The sequence below is a fragment of the Apium graveolens genome, chromosome 8 (genome assembly GCF_009905375.1).
Source record: "Apium graveolens cultivar Ventura chromosome 8, ASM990537v1, whole genome shotgun sequence".
NCBI classification, from domain to species: domain Eukaryota; kingdom Viridiplantae; phylum Streptophyta; class Magnoliopsida; order Apiales; family Apiaceae; genus Apium; species Apium graveolens.
In genome coordinates, this window is record NC_133654.1 from 233,495,510 (window position 1) to 233,502,177 (window position 6,668).

The following is a 6,668-nucleotide window of genomic DNA, read 5'->3' on the forward strand; positions in this document are numbered from 1 at the left end:
GGTCATCATAGTCAACTTGTGTACACTGAACTGTGCTTTGGTTTAGTTCTTAGTCTCCAGGGACAATTATTAGGGCTCTTCTGGGTATAGGAATTTGTACACGAAGATAGTGTATGATCAATAAAGGATCTACCCCTTCCAGTGAAGGAAGCGAATGTTCAAGGCTGATCCACTTATGCTAGTTCAGGAATCTCTGGCCAGAGTGAATGAAATTAGAAAGAAGTTTCTAATTTACATAGAACTACGCATAGTAAATGGTAAGCAAGTGATTGAATTAGATAGGCTTGACACGAGATTCATGCCTTGTATTTAATCGGGACATTGTAGGGTAGAAGGAGTTTATTGTACGGTAACTATTCACTGACAGGTTCTTGGTATTCTAAGCAGTGAATTCATATTATCCGGATAGTCGCGATATGTTGAGAAACATCACTCACGATGTAGAATAAATGTGATTAATTAATTAATCATATTTAATAAATTAGAGAATTTATATAAATAATGATAAAATAGTTTTATTATTATTTATTTCTACTACTAGTTTAATATTGAACCTACAGGGTCATACCATAAAAAGAGAATGATTTAATGGTGGAGGAATTAATTAATAATGGCTGATAATTATTTATTTATGAAATAAATAATTAATTGGAAAATTTAATAATTGATTAAATGAGATTTAATTGATTATAAATTAATTAAGAAAAGTTCTTAATATTATTAATTAAAGGATTTAATTTTTGGAAATTAAATCAAGAGAGAGAATTATTTCTAAAGTGTTTAGAAAAAGGATTAATAATTAAAAGGTGTTTTAATTATTAATGAGAATAATAAATGGGATAATAATAATATTATTTATGGGAAAATTTCAGCTGAAATTTTTTTCTATAAATACACTATTATAGACCCTATTTTATTCTAACCCGAACAAACCCGAAAACCCAAAAAGTTTGGAAAACCCAATTCTCTCCACCTTCTTCCTCCTCCTTAACATCGTTTTCTTGGTGGATACCGGTGGAGTGCTTCACACTTGAGGAGCAACTGCTAAGGATCTCTGATCGTTGTCTCCGAATTATTTTAAAAGGTTAGATTCGATCCCTCGAATTTTTATTCATGATCTGTATGCTTTTATTTGGATTTTGTATGTGTAAAAGTGTTTTGCCATGCCCCCGCTGCGTTAAAAATCCAACATGTTATCATTGAATCAGTAGCTCTTGTCTTAGGACTTAAACACAATCAGTAGCTCTCATTGAAGTTGCACGAACTATGCTTGATGAAGCAAAGGTACCAACCTATTTTTGGGCTGAAGCTGTGCAGACTGCTTGTTTTACACAGAATGCTACACTCATAAACAAGCATGGAAAAACACCATATCAGATGGTGAAGAAAAAGAAGCCAAATCTGAAATACTTTCATGTATTTGTATGTAAGTGTTTTGTTCTTAAGACTCATCCTAAACAACTGTCAAAATTTGATCTAAAAGCTGATGAAGGAATTTTTTTGGATATCAACTTTCCACAAAAGCCTTCAGAGTCTACAATTTAAGAACAAGGGTTGTCATGGAATCTATCAATGTATCTTTTTATGATAAGAAGATTACTGGACTTGAAGATTTCAATGATCATGATCAGCTGAGATTTGAAAATGAAAATTTAAATTCTGATTCTGTAAATTCTGATGACTTAAGTCCTGATCCTATAAGTTCTGATGGGTTAAGTTATGATGTCATTGATACTGTGGTAACAACTCCAAAGGAAAATGCACATGTCCAGGGGGAGCAAGCTGAAGATCCTACCACAACTCAAGACTCTCAAGAAGCATCAGAACGTGTCAATGGCTCTTCAAGTTCTGATTTATCAAGTTCTGATGAGCCAAATTCTGATAATTCTGGAAACTCTGATTCTTCAAATCCTGAAGGAACCAACTCAAATTCTGAAATTTCAGAGAGCATAAGTACAAGGGGAGCATCAGAAAATGCTAATGGAGATAGCATGGATCATAAGAGAGGATCCAGTTCTAGAAATCAACTTCCATCTGCAAGGAAGTGGACCAAATCACATACACCTGACTTAATTATTGGAGATCCTGAAGCAGGTGTCAGAACTAGAACTGCAACATCAAATGAATGTCTCTATCATTCTTTTTTATCTCAGACTGAACCAAAGAAAGTGGAAGATGCTCTTAAAGATGCTGACTGGGTGCAAGCAATGCAGGAAGAGTTAAATGAATTTGAAAGAAATAAAGTCTGGACCTTAGTGCCAAGACCAAAGAACAGATCAGTTGTTGGCACAAAGTGGGTGTTCAGAAACAAAACTGACAGTGATGGCATAATTACAAGGAACAAAGCAAGGCTAGTTGCTAAAGGATACTCTCAACAGGAGGGTATTGATTATGATGAAACATTTGCACCAGTTGCCAGATTGAAAGCCATAAAAATCTTTTTGGCTAATGCTGCTCATAAAAAGTTCAAAGTCTTTCAAATGGATGTGAAAAGTGCTTTTCTCAATGGAGAATTGGAAGAAGAGGTGTATGTTGAACAACCTCCAGGCTTTGTAGATTCAAAACTTCGAAATCATGTCTACGGGCTTGACAAAGCACTTTATGGCCTTAAGCAAGCTCCAAGAGCATGGTATGAGACTTTAACTCAATTCCTTTTGGAAAGTGGATTTCACAGAGGCACAATTGATAAAACACTGTTCTACCTCAACCATGGAAATGACTTACTTTTGGTACAAATATATGTAGATGATATCATATTTGGTTCTACAAATGCCAAACTCTGTGAAAGGTTTGCAAAGCTAATGCAGTCAAAATATCAAATGAGTATGATGGGAGAACTTAGTTATTTTTTGGGACTTCAAGTCAAGCAAAATGAAGAAGGTAGTTTTATCTGTCAATCCAAGTACACCAGAAATTTACTCAAGAAATTTGGAATGCAAGACTGTTCAACTGCATCCACTCCCATGGCCACTGCAACCAAGTTAGAATAAGATACTGGTTCATCAGTAGATATTATTAACTACAGAGCTCTTTACTCTATTTAACTGCAAGTAGACCTGATATCATGTATGCTACTTGTCTTTATGCAAGATTTCAGGCTGATCCAAGAGAACCTCATCAAATAGCTGTGAAAATAATTTTCAAGTGCCTCAAGGGTATAGCTGATCTAGGCTTGTGGTATCCTAGAGAATCAGATTTTAAGCTAATAGGTTACTCAGATGCAGATTTTGCAGGATGCAAAATAGACAGGAAAAGCACTAGTGGAAGCTCCCAATTTCTTGGAGGCAGATTAGTTTCTTGGTTTAGCAAGAAACAAAAATCAATTTCCACATCAACTGCAGAAGCAGAATATATTGTTACAGGAAGCTGTTGTGCACAGATTCTTTGGATAAAGAATTAGTTACTGGATTATGGGTTAGAATTTTCTAAAATACCTATTTACTGTGATAATCAAAGTGCTATTGCTATGAAAGGTAATCCAGTTCAACACTCAATGACAAAGCACATCAGTATAAGGTACCATTTCATAAGGGAACATGTGATGGAAGGTACAGTGGAATTGCATTTTGTTCCAACAGATCAACAACTAGCAGATATCATCACAAAACCACTATGTGAAGCTACTTTTACAAGACTGGTAAATGAACTTGGAATGGTTTTAGGTTCTTTCTCTAAATCTGCTTCGTTTTTATTCTCATGCATCAGACTTTGTAATCATTGTTTACAGATTGTCTTATCTTCATGTAATCTGTGCTTAAATTGAAATACATTAAATGCTGATTGTTATCTGATGTGGATCTTTATACTCTGATAGTGATTTGAATGTTCTGTGACTATTCAATCCAATGAGGATACTGTGCTAGATGTTGACCTAGTAGTCTTTAACATACTAGAAATCCCATGTTTGAATTAGTTGTTTATGTGAAAATTCATTGACACAAGCAAATTCTGATTTTGAGCTTAGTCAAATTTACTTTGTGTATCTTATTACTAAGTCACAAACTAGATTCTTGCTTCTTATCTGTCAAATTCTGATGTCAGTAAATCTTAAGGATGAACTAAATGCTGATAAGCCTCACTTATCTGAAGAAAAGAAAAGAAAAGTCAGGTACTCCTTTGAGATCTAGAGTAAATATGTGGAAGGGAAGACCCAAGTGCATTGCTGGTATTAAGTAATATGCATTAGAAAAAGCAAATAAATTTTTCTTAGTGACTTTTCACATTCTCTGATTACTGGAGAAATACTTTGATAAAAGCATAAATTCTGATAAGCAGTGTGACTCACTAACACTGAGAAGCCACTGTAAAAAGGAATTTCAGAAGATGCATAAAATGAGCACAAACAGTTGAGGTGGACTCATGCACAAATTTATCCTATAGTAGACTTCATTATTAATGACAGATTTTAAGCACTTTTCTTAGTTATGCCTTATTTCTAAGATGTACTGAAGTATATCAGACTTTACTCTTTATCTGATATTTTGCTAAATACACACACTATCACTCCATATGAATGATGAAAATTACTGTGGTGATTAAGTTGTTTTTGACAAACAGTTAAGTGTCATATACATAAATTCTGAGGACAATTTCTGATGGAAGTTCTGATGATTAAACTCTGAAGAATCAAGTCAGTATTTGTATGAAGAAGCACATATACAAACATTCACTTTTTAAGTTGATAAGCAATGTTCTGATGACTGTTAAAATCTGATAAAAGTTAAGTTCTGATATTAAATCCTGATGGAAACTCCGATGCTTACGTGACATTATTCTTTACTTGACTTATTTGTGGTAAATACTGAAACAGTCATATTTAATCAGAATATATTTAGGTGAAATAAAAATAGTCATAATCATTTGGGTTAGTGGTAAATGTGCTTGTCTTGTAAAACTGCATTCGAACAGTAATTATTACTTATTTCCCGTGCCCATTAACTCCTGCTTTAACTATTGACTGTTCACATATTTCCTAAATTATTACACATCGGTCTAGGGAGACGCTCATTAAGTTAACTCTACACTTAGTCATTAATCAGTCCTCTAGTCCCTTGATATTCCATTGGCTATTTAACCAATATTTCATCTCAGACAAATCATCTTCTATTCTCACACAAAATCATTCTCTATCTTTTAATTCTCACCATTTTCTTCCTTCATAAAAATGGTTCTTGTAAACATGTTTATGAACTATGAAACCTTTAAAGTCGAGTTCAGTTGTGGTGACTGGGCACAGGAATGGCACATCATTGCCATTCCTGCTGAGATATGGAACATGGTTCCACAAGAGGTTCAGAAAAATCTCTTGTTCTTTCATATGGACTATCAACTCCATCTTAATCGCTTGGAAGAAGAGCGGAGAGAGGCTCTTCTTCAGCAAGAACAGATCATCCGTCTTACAGTGCTTTTTTCAGCAACAGGAGGAACTAATTGATAGCTTTCCTTCTGAGACCTAGGCTGTTAATGTTCACTATCTTAGACTAGGATTATCTTGTAATCTTTTGCATGTAATCTATAAATTTCATGAAATGTACTTTTTGGATATTTTAATGAAATTTCTTTTGATTGCAAGATTTAGACTTTGTTTATTTCGTATTATGTGAATGTGAATATTCTCATTGAAACCTATTAATCTTTACTTCATCCACTTGAATTCTATTTCTTGATGAATGTTTTTATTAAAATTGTGGTTACTAATAATTTGTGCTGATTTGACAAACAAATGTTGAATTTGAATTGACATATCTTGAGTTACATTTGAAGAGGAAGCACAGGTTCATGCATCAGAACCTGTGATAGTTGAAGTTGAGAATGTTACTTCTCAGAAAGAAACCACATCTCAAAGTTTTGATATTTTAAAGAGAAATATATCAGTAAATTCTGCTGCTAAAGCAACTCCTTCATTGGCAAGGAGATTGAAGAAAATGAGGGCAAAGAGGTATAATGCTAAGCCTACATCTGAGGATACAACTATTGCTAAATCTCCAGTTGTATCACACACTGTAGTGCTGTAAGAACATAATGAATCTTCTTCAAGTTCTGAAGACAGTGTTTCTATTGATACTCCAGCTCCCATTCTGGGAAAGGAAGCATTGGTTAAGAAGTTTGTTGAGCAAGCTACACCTGTTCTTTGGGAGGATACTCACAGAGGTGTAGAGTGGACCAAGAAGTGGAATGAAACTGATTTCATTCCAAGCTCTAAAGTTCTGACAGAGCACATTGCTAAAGCTGATGAGCTTGTGATAAATTCTGATGTCAAGACACAGCTCAAGATCACTGCTCTATCTACCAAGAATCTTCAAGGTCTACACTGTGCAACTCAAGAAAAGGTTGATAAGCTTCTAGAAAAGGCTGAAAAGCTAGAAATTGAGACCAAGCTTGACAAAAAGAGGTTTATCAGACCTATTTTTGAAAAGGTAGAAGTAATTGAGAAAACTCAAGAGAAGCAATATGCCCAAATTTCCGAGGTTCTGGAAAATCAAGCTTCTCAACAGGCTCAATTGAATGATATTGAATCTTCAGTAGAACTTCTTCTCTCACTCCTACTATCAGATGATGCCAAAAAGGGGGAGAAGATAGTTAAGTCCAAATGCTCAAATGATCAATTTCTGAAGAAGAAAGATGATGAAGCTGATGACCAGGGAAACCCTAGCAAGGGTGGAGGTCAA